Here is an 18,249-nt window from a genome sequence, read left to right on the forward strand (position 1 = left end):
TTTTCAAATAATTTTTTCCAACTATACGACATCAAATCCCGTGTGTCTTTCTGGGAGGCTCTTCGGTGCAAACGTAGGTAGTGGGAAGGAGACTGCAGGTATGTCCTGTGGGACATGGGTGGAAACCAGGGGGTGGGATCTCAGGCACAGAGGCAGGGCCCTGGAGCACGCAGCACTTTTGTTTTTGTAGCATCTCTTCACTGTAAAAGCATAGCAGTAATACATGTAAGGCTGAAACACGTTGTTAAGTTCAAGGAGCTTTCATTCACAGCCATGGCTCCCTGGACAGTGGAAGCAAATGCTCCTCATGGGCAAAGGGATGATGCTGCATCCAGCATGGCACCCACTCCATGGGGATTGGCGTGCGGTGGCTGTATTTCATCATCTCGGAAATGTGGGGGAATATAAAAATCTAAGTGATAGCTGGAGTTTGATTTTTATGTTGGTTTTTTTTTAACAGGTGGAAGGAGAGCATTGTATTTCTTACCACTAGCCACAGAAGGGCTGAAACTAAACTGAACCAAGAAGCTGAATCTGGTTGCCACAAGCTGGGAAGACCTGGTGAGGAGGCACGGTCAGTGGGAGGGGAGGGATGGCATGCCGGCTGCCCCAGGAGGGCACCAGGGACTGGCCCTGACTCCCCTTGCCGCAGACACAAGGGGTCTGTGTGCCAGACCCTGGCTCCCTGGGACGCGCTGTGCTGCTCGGCGCGATGCTGGGTGGTACCTCACCCCGCTGCAGACCAAGCGTGGGGACTGGATGCTGCGCAGCCCCGTGGGTCTGGGCTAATGTGCCCTGCTGAGCAGCAGCCTGGCTGAAACTACTAACTAGCCAAACTGCTATTTCCTTTATGGATAGTCTTTTTTTTTTTTTTTTTTTTTTAGTTCTTTTTTTTCCTTCTCTAGAGCTAACACAGGCAGTCTCCAGATGGCCCTGTGCAATGTGGGCAGAAGCGAGGGCCAAGCACCGAAGTACAGATGGGCAGGAACATTAGGATTGCCTCCAGTTTTGTACTTCGGTAGCTTTGGGGACTGCTGAGACCATCTCTGTGGCCACGGCTGCTATTTCTCTCCCAACCCGAGCAGGCACAGGCCATTCAGGACAAACCTGTACCTTCAGGAGTGCTGGTTTGCTGAGCTGATGAGAAATCCGCCTTTAAATTGGAGGCATTTGTAAGCGTGGCTTGCTGGATTTGTAGGGAAACGCTATTGAGCTGCTGTGCTATTGATTTAGATATTTACCTGGGGTTTGCAGCCTCACTCCTCTTCCTTTCTGTTTGCTCTGGGGCTATGCTGGCTCTATTGACAGAAGCCACTTCCCCGTTGCCCCGGGAAGGGGAGCTGGGTAGCACTGGCAGGCTGCAGCGTGATCCCCTGCCGGGCTCAGAACTTCAGGACAAAGCTCATTCATGGAGCTTGGTGCAGCACAGCACTGTCCCAGCAAAGAAATTTATTTTCCTCCTTTCAGGCTCAATTTTCCGCTGTGGTGATCCGTAGGAGACAGAGTGCGCCCGCTGAAACCTCTCTGAAGTATCACCTGGCAGTCATACACAGAGAAAGCAGGGATTTGAAGGAGGTGGCAATTTTTTAAAGAAACTTCCACACTTCCCCTCTTTGCTGGGTGATGGCATCTCTCAGGACTTCATGAAGAGAAGGTGTCGTGAATGCTGATGACCTGAAAGATGCCACCACCAAGAAATTCCTTCCTCCAGACGCTGCTTCAGCATCTCTTGCTGGGCAGTAATCTCCCCAGCCCTCACCTCTTGCCCGGCACAAAGAGCTGGTGAAGCCGCTGAGCTGCTCAGGGCACTAAGCTGCATGGACAGACTTAATTCTGCTGGCTGCAAAACCCACGGCAGCTGTGGCAGCGTGTGACTGCTGACTGTGGCGAGCCCCTGTCCTCTGCCCTGTCCTCCCAGACAGGGCTGGCTTGTCACCGTGCTGCCCCCGAGCCTCGGGGGACGGGGTGCTTCACCCAGCGCCGCAGCTCCTGGGGTCTCCCCAGGCTCCCAGCCCCATCGTGGGCTGCCCCGTGCCTCCAGCGCCATGGCCAGGCTCTGCTGGGCAGCAGTTTAACCTGTGGATGGTGCATACAAAAGTCTCTCCTGATTTTCCGGAGGTGCTTCCCAGCCTGTTGGGAGCAGGGCAGATGGGATGGGATGCAGCGGGACTCAGGTCACTGGTCTGTTCCCAGCTCAGCTTTGGGGTTCCTGGATCTGTCTCAGCTCCTTGAGAGCAGTGGGACTTGTTCAGGTAGAGAAGGAGCATTTGGGGCACAGGGGGGAGAAACTGATTTTTCCCTTTTGTGAGAAAAAAGTAAATCCTCAGTGCTGGTGTGAAATGGCATAGAAAAGGAGTTGTCTGGGTTACAGGGACAGAAATACCAATTACATTAAAATGGGGTAAAATCAGGAAGGCTTTACCAGGGCCACGCGCTAACAAAACTTGCAGCTACAGGCTGTGTATGAAAGGGCTTGATTTGAATCCACAGAAACATTTTGGCTATAATAATCCTGCAGTATGCAGGCAAAACTCCTGTGGGGTCCAGTGAGAGCCTTGCTCGGGGCCTGGAGGATTTACCTCATCGGTCTTTTGAAAACGTTGAAGAGTTTAAAGCCACCAGCTGACTTAGCCGGGGGAAAATGATGTGTGGCAGCAATGCCGATGCCTGTGTGTCACGGCGAGAGCCAGCACACAGCATCCCTGCAGAGGCACCAAGCTTTTCTTTTTGTCCTTTCCCATTCACGGTACAGCGAGAGGAAAGGGATGAAAGCAAGAACCTATAAAGTTTCTCTCGCTACATTCTGTCAGCTCTTTTTTTTTTTTTTTTCCCTCCTTTATTTCCTTTGCACTTGGCTGGGCTGTAAAGTCCTCTCTGTTCCCGGCTGCCCTCTGCCCTCGGTGCTCAGCAAAGATGCCAAATGGCCAGCGCGGGGTCACTGGCGGAGCATTCCCGGGACGTGCTGCGCTTTGTTAGTGGTGACCCTGCCACGTGGCCCTCCCCGCAGGCCGTGCTGCTCGCTGTGTCTGCACGGGCACCGGAGCGACGTGGGAGGCGAAGCTTTTCTGCAGTGCTGGGTACCGAAGTGTCCGCAGTGTGACTGTGCTGTGCTAAGGAGACAACAAGCCGGACCAGCACCTTGAGGGTCTGGGCTCCCAAAGCATTGCAGGGGGATACAGGCACACGGGGGCTTTTGGATACCAGTTAGTGCTGCAAAAAGTGGTCACTGGGGACAACAAGCGGTTGTCGCTACCCTTGTTCTGGGTCGGTGGGAGGTGGCAGGCTTTGATTTTGTGCCGCTCTCTGCTGGGACTGTTTGACCCTGGGGCTGCCACAGCATGGAGCTGCCCCTGCCCCTGGCTGCGCTGTGGGATATGCCCTGGGCACCACGCTGACAGCAAGATGGAAACTTGGAAAAAAAAAATTTGCTAACCTATTTCTGTTTCCTGGCTGCTGCAATTATTTTTGGGCCCCATCGCGTTCCCGCATGACCTGAGTTTTACCACTCGAGGTAATTAGATTGATGAAAACCCTTCTGCAAAAGGTTGTTTAAACCCAAAATTAAGTGGAATGAGAACTGTTGAAGAACAGCAATCTCTGATTTTCAGGATCTCCACTTTCCAATGCGTGATGGGAAGAAGAGCCGGCCCCTGTGTGCTGTGACCCTGCGGGTGCAATGGGCTCCTCACCAAAGCGTGTCTCTGCTTAGAAAATGGCACCTTTGGGAAAGCTGGAGGCAAAAGGGCATCCTGATGTGTGAGGAGCCTCCGGGGACTTGTTGGAAAATCAGTTATGAGAAGCACGCACCAGGCAGCTCAAAACACTGGGGCAGGACCAGCTGCCGAGGAAGATGTGCCTTCTGCCACACATGCCAGCAGCTTCAAGGGAAGGATGGGAAAGAATGGTGACTGTTGATAAAAGGGGAATTCTTCATGTGCTCAGACAACACTTGGGCTATGTCCTGAAGGATAAACCTCAGTAACTCCTATGGCATTTTTTCTCTTGTGTTTCAGGTGGCCGTGGCTTTTCTTGCCATCAATCTGAACATCCGATCAGCGCAAGCCCTGCACCACTGAAACCTCAGAGACAATTTGCAGCAGCAAAACCAGAGGTTAATGGTATGTTATGGGAAAGTGGTCAGTTTTAAATTCACTGCTGTCTGATCTTGCTCTATATCCTCTTGTCTTTGTGCTGCTGCAAATAACCAGCCACTGGCTGCTCATTGCAACAGAGTCTGGCTTTCACCTGATTATTAACTTTTTTTTTTGATCTATTTTGGGGTTCTTTTCACTTCCTGGTAATTGATGCTGGGTTGCTGGGGGAAAACCATCTGTGTGACTGGGGAGATTTAGAGTCAGTAACAGAAGGGATGTTATCAGAGTCTGGTACTTTAGAAGGCTATGGTAATCCAAAGCTGATTACAGCTGGGCTGGTGCAGCGGGAAATTTGGGACATATTGGACACCGACACTTTCCAGCAGCATCAAGCAGCATGGGGCCGTCTGTGCGTGTCGGGGCCAGGAGGGCTCTCTGTGCATGCACAGAGTGAGACAGTGACCCTTTTCCTTTGAGATCATGGCTGCTGGTCTCAGCCAAAAGAGATGGGGGGAAAAAAAGCTAGGAAAAAAAAAAAGACAAGGAGGTGGAAAGCACTGGACTTGCTCGCTGGGCTGTGGTGGGTACGTGGCCGTAAGGGTGAACATGTCCCCAGCAAGCGCTCGTGCTCCCCTGCCATAGCACAGTCCCTGTCCAGGGCTGCTCCCCATGGGCACAGGTCAGTGCCATGCAGCCTTCCCAAGTGTCTGGATTTATGTCCTTGGGCTTGGCCACACTTTTGTGTTGCCCCTGATGAGTAATACAGCCTGTGCAAATCAAGCACATAAATTCCAGGTGTCAGAGGGAGCGATGATGTATCCCCACTGGGGCAGAGAGACGTCTCGCTTCTGTCGTGCTTTATTAACAAATATTAGGCATTTATTCAGTTCCATAAATAAATGCCAAGGGGAGTTGCATTGGTGCTGTCCTCGGCAGAAGGGTTTGGGTCAGCACTGGGGCCACTGGACAGAAGTGGGCTGTGACTGTGGGATGCTTTTTGTCCGTGGGGAAACCATTCACGCATGAAGCAATGCGCTGTGCCCAGCCCCATGCTGTGGTCCAACCATGCGAGGATGCTGTAGCCCAGTTTGACCATGGCAAACAGGATGAACCCAGTGCAGAGATGGGAAAGTTTCCCTCGGGTGCTCGCTGGGCACTTTTCTCCCCCGCAGGAGCCTTTTTGAGTGCTCCGTGCTGGCTGCTGCATCTGCACGGGGGAGATCGTGCAACACGTGAACCTTTGCGGGAGATTACAAGCTCTGCAAATTGCAGTGTGGCTCCTTCCCTTTATGCTGGGAGGGATCGGCACGGTGCCAAGGGGGGCTGTAGCAGAGGACAGCTAATCAGTGCTGCTGGTGCTTTTGTGAGCAGACAAGGGCTTGCAGCGTGCACGTGCTGCCCCGTGTCACTGCCACGACGCGGGGGTGTATCGCGGGAAAGGCAGTGATGGGGCCAGCGTACAAGTGGGTTGTAAAAGACAGCAAAGACCCCTGAGACACTCCTATCCCAGCCTGCGCTCATCTAGCTGTTGTTTGGGGTGTTTATTTTTTTTAATCTGGATTTGGCTCCCATTCAAACCCCCATGTGACGGGGTGCGCCCCCGCTCAGCGCTGGCTGCGGCACCCGGCTTTGGCAGCTCTGTAGGATGGCACGCGAGGCCATGCTCAGGCTGCCCTGGATCAAACCACTATTGATTGCCACTTTGATTCCCGCTGCTTTATTTACTTGCTCAGTAATAATTTGCTTAATAAAACCCTGCTATGGTAATTACTGAGTCCCCACACCTTTTGATTTCCAATTGCATTCCCAGGCCCAAAGCCACCAGAGTTTCTGCATTTCCCCTGAAGAACAGTCTAGGGTTTCTATCGTGTAATTTGGGGTTGTATGGGCTGACCCATTGCTACTTCATTGATAGGTACCAGTAGCAGGTGCTATTTTGGGATGCCTGGGTGGTTTGAAGAGCCCATTGGCATTGGTGTGTGCAGGGAGACCTTGTCCTGGGAAACATTTGCATGCAAACCCCAGAGGTAGAAAAGTGGCAGCAATTCCCGGTGACGCTAATACCCCAGCTGGGAGCATGGGCATAAAACCTCAGCAAAACCCATGATGCCCTCATGTGCCTGTGTGGGCACAGGTCTTAGCCCACTGCTTGTGTAAACACCACTTGATTTATGCAGCAATGTTCCACGTGAGGAAGGCATCATCCTTCTCATTAGTGCAGCACCCAGCACGGTGGGGCCCTGGCTGTGGGCTAAGCTGGCAACGGAAATGTGAAACTAATATTAATAAAAGGAAGCAGAAGTGGAGCTTGCCAGATGCAGCCCGCTGGGGGTTGTCAGGAAATGACACACTGCGTGCAGGCTCTGTGCAAGATTAGAAAGTGTTTGGAATTGTCCCCCTGAGTCTTTACCCAGGAATGGACAGTATGCCAAATACAGTTAGTTAATCATTGCCAAATAGGGCAGGGTTTCCAGGGATGGAAGGCAATTTTATTCTTTCATTATGCAGGCTACTTGCTCTTAAATATGTTGAAGATAAATTGTATATTTTTTTTTAATATAAAAAAAAGCAGCAAACAAAAGTGAATGCAAAGGTTTGTACCACAGAGATGCTTTCGGGGACCCTCACTGCTCCTGGGGGGATGGAGGCAGGGGCCATGGGGCTGTGCTGGAGGCTCCTCTGGGCTTGGTGATGGCGCAGGGTTTGTTCCCAGTTTTGGAGCTGGTGTCACCCTTCCCAGCTGCAGCTGGGTTTCGTGCCAGCTTGTCCCAGCCTTGGCTATAAACCCCAGGGGTGGCTGTAGCCATCTCGGGGGTGATTGCCAGGCTGGGGGAGCTGGTTTGGTCCCATGGGCAGACTTGTCACACTGAAATAAGGGCACCAGCCATAAAGGTGTGCGAGCACAAGACAGGAGCTGATGGTGTCCACTGGGCAGGGTGGCACAGCCTGGACCCCACCAACGGGAGAGATGTGGTATTTGCTAGTCTCTCATTTTCTCATTTGGTATTTTTCCTGAACTTTCTATCAGTGAAAAAAAAAACAACCACCAGCTCCTGTTAGCCGTTCCGTCTAATTTGGATGACAAACGAAATGTGAACTATTCCTCTGGCCTGAGGCGGTGTTTAGCCAGCTCTATTAACCGCTGCATGCCTATTACATAGCCGGGCTGCTGGTGAGTGGGGAGGGCGTCAGCTACGCCGGATCCCGCGCTGGTGGTGTGGGGCCGTGGGTGCCCGTGCCAGGCAGGGATGAGGGGTTCGATGCTGCCAGGCTGTGGCGTGCCTCCCTGATGCTCGGCCCTTGGGGCAGCGGCCAGCAGGGCTGGTGTGTCCGCATCGCTGGGGCAAGAACAGCCTCCCCTCTGGGGTGGCGGTCCCTGAGGTGCCGGTGCCACACGGCCTCCGGGCACTGGGTGAACCCCGGGCTGGGGTGCTTGGGTGCTTTTGGCTGGTTTGCAGCTCTAAGATGGCAGACCCCAACGCGCATGGCTCGGGAGCAGGACAGCTCTGAATATATCTTTTTCACTCCCTTGGGTTATTTTTGTTTTAGAATTCTGTAATAATGGATGTTCAGTTTCGGCAACGAGGTGCTGATTACAGAAATAATCGATGCCATTGAGAGAAAAGAGCCTGTCTGTGCCAGGTTCTTCCCTGCTTTCCTCCTGCGGGAGCCATGGCTGGGGTCCCTGGCCCCCAGGGGAGAGCTGAGAGGGGACACCAGGGCAGAAGGGATGCTCAGCCCCATGGGCTGGGGGAAAATGTTCTCCTGGATGCCTTCTTCCTTCTCTCCATCCCTGTCACACCGGTGTGAAATGCCCTGTATAAGAAGGCAGCAGCACAGTGCACACCCTGGCAGGGTCCTTGGCTTCAAGAGAAGCCCTGTTCTGCTCTCAGTTATTCTAGTAACGCTTTGCTCTCTCTAAATCCCATTTTGTGCTTATTTCTACATCCCTTGAGTCAGGCAGCAAGAATCTGCCTTAAACCCTGGAGCGATGTGAGATCTGTGGAGCTCAGGGATGCACCATGGACCAAAGGCGTGAGGAGAGGGAAAATTCCCAGTCCTGCTTGGCCAGCTACGGAGGATAAAATGCTCCAGTTTGGGTGGGAATGTGGTGCATAATGGTGCCTGGTCCCTGAGCAGCCCCATCCTGTTTCCGCCCTGAGGCATCCATGCCCCCAGCATCCTCCTCCTCCCCTGCAGGGATGGGGATGCGCTTTTCCCACCATGGGGTTAAACGCTGGGGAAGACTTTACAAGGAGACCCAGAGGTGTGGGGTGCTACAGGGACTTTAACCACTGGCAGCTATCAGAAAGGAGGGTCACAGCTGCAAAGACTGGAGGGTGGTGGGGGGTCACCACGGGCCCCTCTGTAGAGCAGGAGGGTCTTGGTCCCTTGCAGCCTCCCTCCCCTGTGGGACTGAACGCTGCTTCAGCCAGGGGGATTACTTATCTGATGGAAGATAAAGCCCCCAAGGTCACCCTGGCTGAAAGGCTGCTTACACTCCCTCCCAGGAAATAATCAGAACATTTTTGATAACGTTTTGCCTGACCTTGTGGATAAAAATGTGCGGAGAGGCAGAGTGGGGATGGGGCTGCTCAGGGCCGGAATGTGGCAATGGAGCATCTCTCCAGAGTGTCTGTCTGGGATCCTGTGGGGGTAAAGAAGGGTTAATGGCCTGTCCCACAATATGCCTTTGTAGGTATTTGAAGACCGGTGTGATTTCCTACTATGTTTGCTGGGCAGCTTGAAGGAGTGTATTTTATATCTATATATTTGTCTGTATGAGTACATATTTGTTCATATTTCTTAATATTTTGCCATAAGCTGCCTAAAGGACAGTGTGGCATTATTTAAGCTTTATTTAAAGGACAAGTCAGGGGAGATTTCTGGGAAATTTGGGCTATTCCCCACGCAGCGAGGGAGGAGAATAGTTAATTCCCTCCTTTCCAGCACAAATTAGCAAATGTGTGTTGCCTGAGCAGGAGGGAATAAGTTTGGTTGGGAAACTTGTATAATGTAGGAAGCAGGTCTTCTCCCAGAGACAGCCATCCTCGCTGCCCTGATTTCTTGGAGGTGCCTGTGTCACTACATCTGGGTCCCTTGCTGGGATGTACCCCTGAAGCAGCTTCCCAAAATGCCTGGGAAAAAGCAAATTTAAACCTGTGGCCACGCTTGTAGTTGGTGTTGTGTTGGGAGGGCTCCCCAGAGAGAGAAGCAGTAGTGGGTGCTTAAAAAATGAGTAGAGGAGGGTTAAAAACTACGTGTGGCTTGCAAGGTGCCTTTGCCCTTTCCTGTAAGAGGGAAAGAAGAGGACGGGCACCTTCTGGTCTCCCCTGCTGCCTCCTGCCAGCACTGCAGTAAGGATGGGCAGAGCTGGGGCGAGGGGGGCCCTGGCTGCTCCTGTGGGAGGGGGGCTGGGGCTGGGGTGGCAGTGGGGAGCACTGATTGAGGTTAAATCCCCACTTAGGAATGGGTTGCTACCAATCCCATGGTGTCCTGAAGGGGAAGATCTGTGCAAGTTATGTGAAAGCCTCTTGGTTTTAAACCCCATCCCGTGCACTTTGGGAAGGTCTGATGGGATTTTAGCTCTTGGAACTGGCGTTATTGCTTCCAGCGAGGAAGAGTCACTGAAATGCACATTTTCAAAGAGATTTTGGGAAGGGTCATAATGTCATTGAAAGAAAGATGAATGTTTGGTTTGGATGAGGGCTCATAAATTGGCTGGGGGATGGGTGCTTCTACTGGGAAATACGGATGTGGGTAAGACATTCGCACAATCTTCTATTTGCAGAGTTATCAAAGCTTCCAGAAATGTTGCTTTTAGGACTTGCAGTATGTATTTAACTCTTCCTTCAGCAAACGTTTCTGGCTTTTGTTCTTATTTGCTAAATAGTTGGCATGCTTGGGAAGCTCGAAGAAAAGGGGTGGACTTGCTGCATGTCCTGTTGCTCAGGTCCCCGTTCTGGTCCTGGTAAGACCCTGTTTGCTCTCCTGACTTCCAGCTCTGATTTTTTTTCAAGGTTTTTCTTGTCCCTGAAGAAAACACATGGACGTAAGGTTTCAGGAGAAAAAAAACCCTCAGATTTTCTTTTTTTATTGCCCCTGTCATAAACGGTGAGTGTCCTCTGTGTGGTCCCACCACCCCCTTGACACGGCAGCAGCTGCTTGGTTACTTGCAGGACAGAGTGTGAGAATTAGCTTTAAATACCGGTTGGAAGCAACCCGGGATCTATGGTTAACTCATAATTCTGCACAACCAAGGGTTCAGGGAAACAGCAGAAGCAACGGGGTTCTCCAAGCTGCCCAAACAGTGGGCAGTTTTGGGGCAGGATGGCAATGGCAAGGCTTTGCATTCCTACACGTCCCTGGGGAGGAGGGAGCAAGGTCTAGTGCCCTGGACTCACACAGAGAAAATAAATCCTCTAGCCACAGGGAGATAAAGATGAGGAAAATCAATCCAGAGAATTTATAATGAATAGTAAATAAGCTAACATGGGCTAGCTGTCTACGTAGGTATACAGCTTCATCAAGAGGTGCTGGTGACATCCTGATAATGGCTTGCATTTAATAACAGGATTTAACACCCCCGTAAAGGGAGCAGGCAGTCATCTGTTGTCAGGACTGTGAGGTAGTTTTCTTGTATTACACTTTCACAAATTGCTTGTGAAATAAGGGCAGGCAGTGGTGGAGTGGGACGCCGTCCCTTCCTGCTCCCTGGCTGCCACGGATGTGCGGAGGGCAAGTGGCTTCGCCTGGCTGTGGCAGGTGTTGGGGGCCAAAATCCCTCTCTGACCTCGTGGTGGGGCATTGCCCTGACCCAAAAGCAATGTGTTGGATGGTGTGGCTGGGGCTCCGGGGCAGGCTCTGGCCGTGAAGCAGAGCCTCGCTGGGGCTGCGCTGTGCACCCTCGAGGTGACGGTGCTGCTCTCGTGGGGATGCTCTCGGACGCGTTCCCAGGCTGCACAGCCACAGACCCCTGCCCAGCCGGAGCGGTGCTGGCTGGGCGCTCAGCTCGGCAGCACAGCCCATCTCCCGTGATTCCAGGTTTCCCACCGCATGGCAGCCCCGCCGTGCCCCAGGATGCTATTGCAGATGGCTCTGCTTCCCTGGAAACTCTGCATGCTCTGGATGTGCAGACATCCTCTGGAGCCCGGTGGCAGGCGGGCTGTCAGTGGGGGGGCACAGCTCGCACCCCCTCCCCAAATCCCGGCTCAGCAGCCGGCAGGCTCCCGGGGCAGAGGGGAGGAGAGCTGCATGGCAAGGCTGTTCACAGGCTGTATCAAAGGGTCTGTTGATATCATGGTAACCACAGGGGTGAAACTTGATTAGCTGGGGTTGTGATCAATAATTAATGATGGTTATTTATTATTTGTTAAGTGCCGACACTGTGTTCGCTTCCAGATCCCCCAGTGGATGTATAGCCTTCTTCGGCGTCCCTGAGTTGTATTTTTATACTGCTTGTAGGTCACAAAAGATTTCACAGAAAGAATATTTTAAAGAAGTGTGATACTTTGTACAGAGAGAACAGAAACATCCCACTGCTGTAAAATTTGCTGTAACTAGGGAGAAAATTTCTCTTCTTTTTCCTAGTAGTTTGATTTCAGGACAGCTCTTGGACAGTTCAGGATGGCATAATCCATGGGTCAGAAGTCGGTAAAGGAGTAGTGCAAGTTCATTTCTGCAGCTTCCTTGCTTCACATGAAGCCGGAGCTGTGCTGAGTGCATCAGAGCAAAGAGAAGTGAGATGTAATGCAGCTGGATTTTAAAAAGATTTGAATAATTTAGTTGGCTGGGTCACAGGCAGAACGTGCTACTTGTGGTACCTCTGAAGTTGTGTTAATGCCTGAGGGCTGCGATTCACCCCGGGGCAGGAGGTGGGGGAAGGTCCTTGGCTTTCCTTTGGCTGTGCAGAGGGATACTGGTACGTGTGGTCCCTACTGGCAGCCTGCAGTGGGTGTGGGTGGGGGGAGAGGTGCCACCGAGGGGGGTTCAGCTCTCAGGAGAGAGAGGTCTGTGCCTTCAGTGTGACTCTGTACAATGGCAAGGGATTAAAAAAAAAGAGGGCAACAAGATGGGGCAGAGAGACCAGGTGGTGGTGACAGCAGGACAAAATACTTAATGGTTCAGGAACTGAAGTAGATGCAATAATTTGCATGCCCACCTGAAAACCCAGCTGCCTCTGGGCACCCTGCACTGGTGGGAACAGCTTATGGTGGGCAGGGAGGGAGCGGCTCTGGGTGCCCCTCACGAAAGCGACCTCCACCACGCCCAGCACCATCACCTCCCTCCTCAAGCATCGGGGGAAACCCATGCTGGGGAAGAAGCAAATCAGCTGGGATTTGCCATTCAGGACTTTATAGACCCCTTCCTAGAGGTACCCTTTAGGCATCTAGACTAAGGACCCCCTTTAGAGACCCCTTCCCAGAGATCCCTCAGCTGCCCTGGGGGATGACAGCTTGCTGGTAGCAGAAGAGACAGGGAAGTGCCTGTGGGGACTGGGGACCTGGGGACCTCACCAGTGGAGCTTCCATCCTCTACTTGAATGTACTGGCTCATGTTTTATTTTAATGAACTTAGCAGCCTTTTAAAGCTAATTATATTTCTCGCTCTATTACTCCAAGAGATTACAGAACCTCTACTAATTTCTGACCTAGATGTAACTCCAGCCAAATGCCCCCAGCAAAGCAAGGCCCGTGCCCCCCAGTGCCCACGGGAGCTCCCTGCATGATGTGCAGGGCAGGGGGTGCCCCCGCAGAGCCCGGCAGCCCTCGCTGCCATGTGTATATATGGGTTATCTGGGTTAGAACCTGCCACCCATGCTCCCCGGAGCACTGCCCAGGCTCGCTGCCACCGTCCCCTCGTAGCAGCCCGTCTGCTCTGTAGCTGCCTCGTAAATCCCTCCCGTCCCTCGTGCCCCCGTTAATGCTGCTGTGCTTTAGCTCTTGTCCTTTCACTCTGGGCTTCACAGTGTTGGCATAAAGTGGCGGGCGCTCAAGTATGGATGGTGCCTGATGGATGTAGCCACGTGGCTTTGGAACAGATGAGCGTTTTGTGTCGGTGATATTTGTTGCTCTCTGATGGCAACAAATCAAAATTTTAAGCAAACTAGATACTATATGGCCCTATGGTTATCTTGCTGGTCCTGGTGACTTGGACAAATCACTTCAGCTTTGTGTTTGTGTGGTTTTGTTTCTTGTTGGTTTTGTTGTTGTTGTGGTTTTTTTTTTTGTTGTTTTTGTTTTTTTTTTTGAGAGAGAAACCCTTGTTACCATCCTGTCCCAGCCTTGTGTCGCATGGAGTGGCGGAGTTAATCTCCTCTTGCTATAGAGAGAGAAGATGGGATGTAAGGAGCTTTATTTGGTATGGAAACACTCTCTAGTTAATCCCTGTTTAGATGCAACAAGAAAGAGCATGAAGGGTTAATGAACCCTCCCCAGAGAGATTAGTCTGGAATTTTTAAGGCTTCTTTAGTCTTGCAACATTTATTGAAGGTTCTTTTTTTGTTTTATCGTTGTAATGCTCCATTCAAAGAAATCCCTTCTGGAGAATTCTTTCAATTTGGTCTCCAGCACAGAAATAAACTGGCTTATCTGAGATCTTTTAATATCATATTCGGTGCTTTTAATAAATGTGAATTTCATCAGTGCCTTTTTTTCTTTTTCTTTTTTTTTTCTTTTTTTTTTTTAACTGGCAAGATAATTTAATATTAACACATCACACCTTATCACCCAATAACACTTAGTCCCTGTAATCTTATGACAGGCTAATTTCTGTAGCAACATCCCCTGTGTCAAATCTGCTCCATTCCATTACTACCCCAGCTGCTCATGAAGCCTAAGTTGGTAATGAATATTCTGGCTCCTAAGCTTTTTATCTAAGGATTATGAAATGAATTTGGAGTTTAGCTTGAGGGAGTTACAGCTTCATTTTGCCTAGTGCAGTGCGTTCGTATCGTTGGAATAAATCGTAGGGGTTTTTTATGCTAAAAATGTAAGATGGAGAGCCAAAAATATATATATGTGCAAAATCCCCTGGATGGGCTGGGGTATTAAGTGCAGGATTTGAGAAAAAGGGTTAATTGAAAAGAAAGATGGGGAGATGGGGAGAAGCCGATGCCTGGCTCCTGGGGAGAGCGGCGGGGTTGGTGCTCTCGCACTTTGCAGGGTCTCTCCCATGGGCAGTGTTGATGGGGATGAGGTGGCGGTTTGAGCTGGGGGAAGGAGAGCGTTGGTCTTCGCTCTTTTAGGTGGGTCATGTGCCAAGGCAGCCATGGTGGGGACTGCGTCCTGTCCCCATTGCACGGTGTGTCGTGCTTCTCCCTCCTGCCATTCTTGACTGCGGTGCTAACAGCTTTCACTTAATTTAATATGTGCAGCTCAGAAGGCTGAAGATGAGGTGAGCTCATTTGGCATAATTATTGGATGTGTCAGGAATGTGAAATCCAAGGCAGCGTAACTGTCCTGGAGCCATCACACCTCCGACAGCCTGTCGGCTGTTGATGCTGCAAGGATGGGAAATGCACCTGCTTCCTCAAGCAGAAAATAGACTGTTAAAAAAAATCAGTGAAGGCTAAACCGCTATCGTGTTTTTTATGTTTAGCATATGCTCCCCATCCCTGCTCCACTGCCCCTTCCGCGCAGCTCCTCACTCGGCTCCCGCAGGCCCCTTGCCGTGGTGCCGGGGTGGGTGATGCCACCCGGGGCGGGTCGCGGCGATGGGGGGCTGTGAAACGGGGGCAAGCTGCAATGGGAGCCTCTCCCCCGTGCCCGCCTGAACACAGCTCTGATCACACGCTCGTGGAGGAGCTGTTGGTGCTCTTGCTGATGCGCAAAACTCTTCCTGGGGTGGGAGAGAGGGTAAAGCAATGTGCCACACCTAGGCTGTGTGCTCGAGTCAGGGACTGGGGCATCCTGGGCTGTCCCCATCCCCTCCTGCCTGTCATGGGCAGCTGAAAGCCAGTTGTTCCAGGGAATCTGCAGCTACTGCTCCATAGCTATTGTACAAAGCTGCTAAAATGTGGCTGTTGTGAGCAAAGGTGGGTGCCTGTTTCATTTTTGTCTGATTTCTACCTGGGTCACTTTGCTACTCCCCACTTCCTCTTCTGAAAATCCCACCCTCTCAGTGAATCTCCCATCCCTGCCTCCCCGGCACATACTCTGGTGTGGTCAGACAAGTCCCTAGCCCAAGGCCTGAGGGGGACAGCTTTGGTGGGCTCAGTGGTGCCTTTTCAAAGCTTCAGAGCAGACTTTTCCAACATCTCTCTGCCGGAGATGCCACCAAAAAGGAAATAAGTAGGCAGCCTTGGGATGCCCATGTCAGACAGCAGTGGGTTTCGGCAGGAGGCAATGGGGGGGGGTGCCTACCCCAGTTACACTGGGGAAGCGGGAGGGTGTTACCTGGCTCAGTCCTGCCCATCCACACTGCAGTGCCAAAACTCACCCGCTGCCAGCCTCTCCCTTCCTCAATGAATGCCGAATAATAAATTTGACGAAAAATAATTACCTTGCCATAAATTGGGTATTAGCATATGAATTAGAGTTTAACATATGAAAGGGCTTTTGATGCCGCATAACATTAATATAGAAAATGACCGTAACAGAATAACAAATTACACTTTAAAAGTCAGCTCCATTGAGCCCGGCTGGCATCTCGACAGTGGCACAAGGATGCCTGAGCTGGCGGGAGGGGGAGGCTGGGAACACGGGGCATCACTGCTGCCCCCCTGGAGCAGGCTGGCCCCAGTATTCGGTGCTGCACTGTGCCAGCCTCGAGCTTCGGGGCTGCCTTTGCCCTGTTATGGTGGAGCTAGAGGCAATTTGTGCAGGTAATCCCCTCCCATTTATTTTCTGGCACTTGCTTCTCATTTATTTGGGCAAGTGGTGGTTTATTTTTGGTCCATGACTTTTGTCCAGGGTGATCTTTTTTTACCTGGGGCTTTTTTCCGCTGGAGTTTTAAATATCCTGGCCAGGCTGGCTTTCAGCTGCATCATATCCAGGACTGAGAGGACTTAAGACAGCTGTTGAGGCGTGTTGTGATACTGTTAAAAACAACCTGTGGAAATAAATTATTATTCACAAGCAAAAAGTTTTCTAGGACAGAGTTCAGCTGGTAAAGGCAGGCCAATTATTTTCTGAGGGGATGCGGGGTCAGGGGGAGAATACCAAGCTCTTACTAGAATATGAGAAGTATGAATGCAATTAAACGCGGTTTGGGCAACAGCAGCTCAGTGAGCTGCCACTCATGGTGCTGAGCTGCCACGTGGGCTCTGTGCGTGCTCTTGGACCAACCCAGCTGCAAAAAACAAGGTCTTGGCTTAAGTTGCCTTCCCTAAAGTTTAAAGTCAATACATTTTCCCTTGTATTTGGAGCAAGAGAAATCAACTGACGAAGAGCAGCCCACTGAAATGCCACAATGTGTTTGCATGCCGTCAGGCATCCCACCCAATGCAGAAGGTCTCGGAAAATATGAGTTGGAAAGCTTGAAGATTCTTTTTCCAGTCAAATAACCGGAAAAACGCCACAGCACAGCTCTGCAGGGAGGAGCGCAGGGTGGTGGTAGGCAGCAGCACCTCTGAGCTACACATTCCCTACGGGCAGTTTTGCTTTGCCACCAGAACAGTGTCTGTACGGCGGGGAGGACCATGGCTTGCGTGGTTTCTGTAGGAGAGCAGGAGGTTGTCTAGCCAGCAGCGTACAGCCACACTTTAGAGGTAGAAGTTGGAGATACTGGTATTTTCCTGCACCTCTGGCAGAAGAGCAGGGCTGGTTCTGTGCCCTGCACACAGTGGGGGGCCGTGAGGCTGGATGTGGTGCTGGTGCTTTCACCCTGACTTGTGAACTGGCTGTGCAGCTGCGGGAATCACAGGCGAGCAGTGCCGGTCTGGGCTGCGTGTCCGTGATGAAATCCTGCGGGTGGCTTGGGGCAGCGTGGGCAGCAAGAGCTGCCACTAACAGGCAGGAGAGGCAAAGCCGGGGAGGGTTGCAGGGGTCTTGGAGAGCAGGACTAGGGTTCGAAGCGGTGGGGGAGTTAGCTGCATCTGCAGATGCATGGCTAGCGGTTTTTCTCCCCCGACCGCCACTTTTCTCCAGAGCCAGACAGTGCTTGAGTCGATGCTGTGCTCCCAGTCTCAGGGAGTGAGAGATCTTGTAGAACAGCATCATGTGGGTGGGGGCGCATGGTAGAGAGGGGACTGCAAAGCCCCCAGACCCAACCTTTTGCCTTCAAAACTTTGCTTCCTTGCTGTAATCCTGCAATGTGTGATTGAGCTCTCCACTGCCTTTGGTTCTGTTCCAGATTCCTCAAGAAGCCCCCAAGATGTTTACCATTTCCAGGGAAATCCCTGCATTTCTTAATCCCTGCAAGGTTCTCTGCCACACTGTCACCTCCCGTGCAGATGTCAATCCCTTTCCAGCACTGGGAACTCTGTCTTTGCAATGTGCAGAGCCCTCCACGCTGGCCTGGGTCCGGTCCCAATCACGAGAAGTGCATGGCTGTCCATCTTCTGTCTCTGGTTTGATTTTTTGTCTTTTTTCTTTTTTGTCTGTGAGCAGACAACACTCAGGTTGTACGTATGCCTAAGATAGTAACATGATTATACCTTCCCAGCTGCTGTCCATAAATGCTCTTGCCATGAGTGCCAATTAAAATAAATGCAGATTATTGGGAATTTAAAGGACAAATAGATCACTTTTTGTCTAAATATCAGCCTGGATGCTGGGGCCATTAAGGCGTTTTGCATTAGTGCCTGCATTTATGACCTGTATCAGTTCCTTTTAGCAGGGAAAGAGCCTCAGCCTTGTTACAGGAGCAGGCAGGCAATCATGGTCCAGGGTTTTTTCTGGGCTGGCTGCTGCAGCCAAGGGGGACTGAGGGATTTTGCTGCCCTGAGCAGTGAGCTTGCTTTGGATGGAAGGGCAGAGAGGGCTGCCTGCTCTGATGGCTCAGCAAGCAAACACTAATCTAAAGAGCTTGCTCTAAATTCACAGCCAGGCAGAGCAAGTCAAATAGAGACAACCACGCTCTGCCCTGAGGGTTAACTACTTGCTGCTGAAATACTAATTGCAGTGAATTGTGTCCCTCGATTATAGCAAAGAGGGTTTGCTTCCTGCGAGGGTGCAGGGGGAGGGAGGGAGAAGCCCTGATCCTCTCAAAGGA

At 51.5% G+C, this 18,249-nt stretch overlaps 1 long non-coding RNA gene across 1 annotated transcript in view; it reads left to right on the forward strand.

The window, feature by feature from the left end:
* LOC119155078 overlaps nucleotides 1-18,249 on the forward strand; it is a 38,944-nt gene that overhangs the window by 9,211 nt on the left and 11,484 nt on the right. The window contains exon 2 of the long non-coding RNA XR_005106599.1: nucleotides 4,014-4,118. This is a non-coding gene — a long non-coding RNA (uncharacterized LOC119155078). The remainder of the gene's footprint in view (nucleotides 1-4,013; nucleotides 4,119-18,249) is intronic.

Source organism: Falco rusticolus, chromosome 10 (assembly GCF_015220075.1).
Source record: "Falco rusticolus isolate bFalRus1 chromosome 10, bFalRus1.pri, whole genome shotgun sequence".
Taxonomy (NCBI): Eukaryota; Metazoa; Chordata; class Aves; order Falconiformes; family Falconidae; genus Falco; species Falco rusticolus.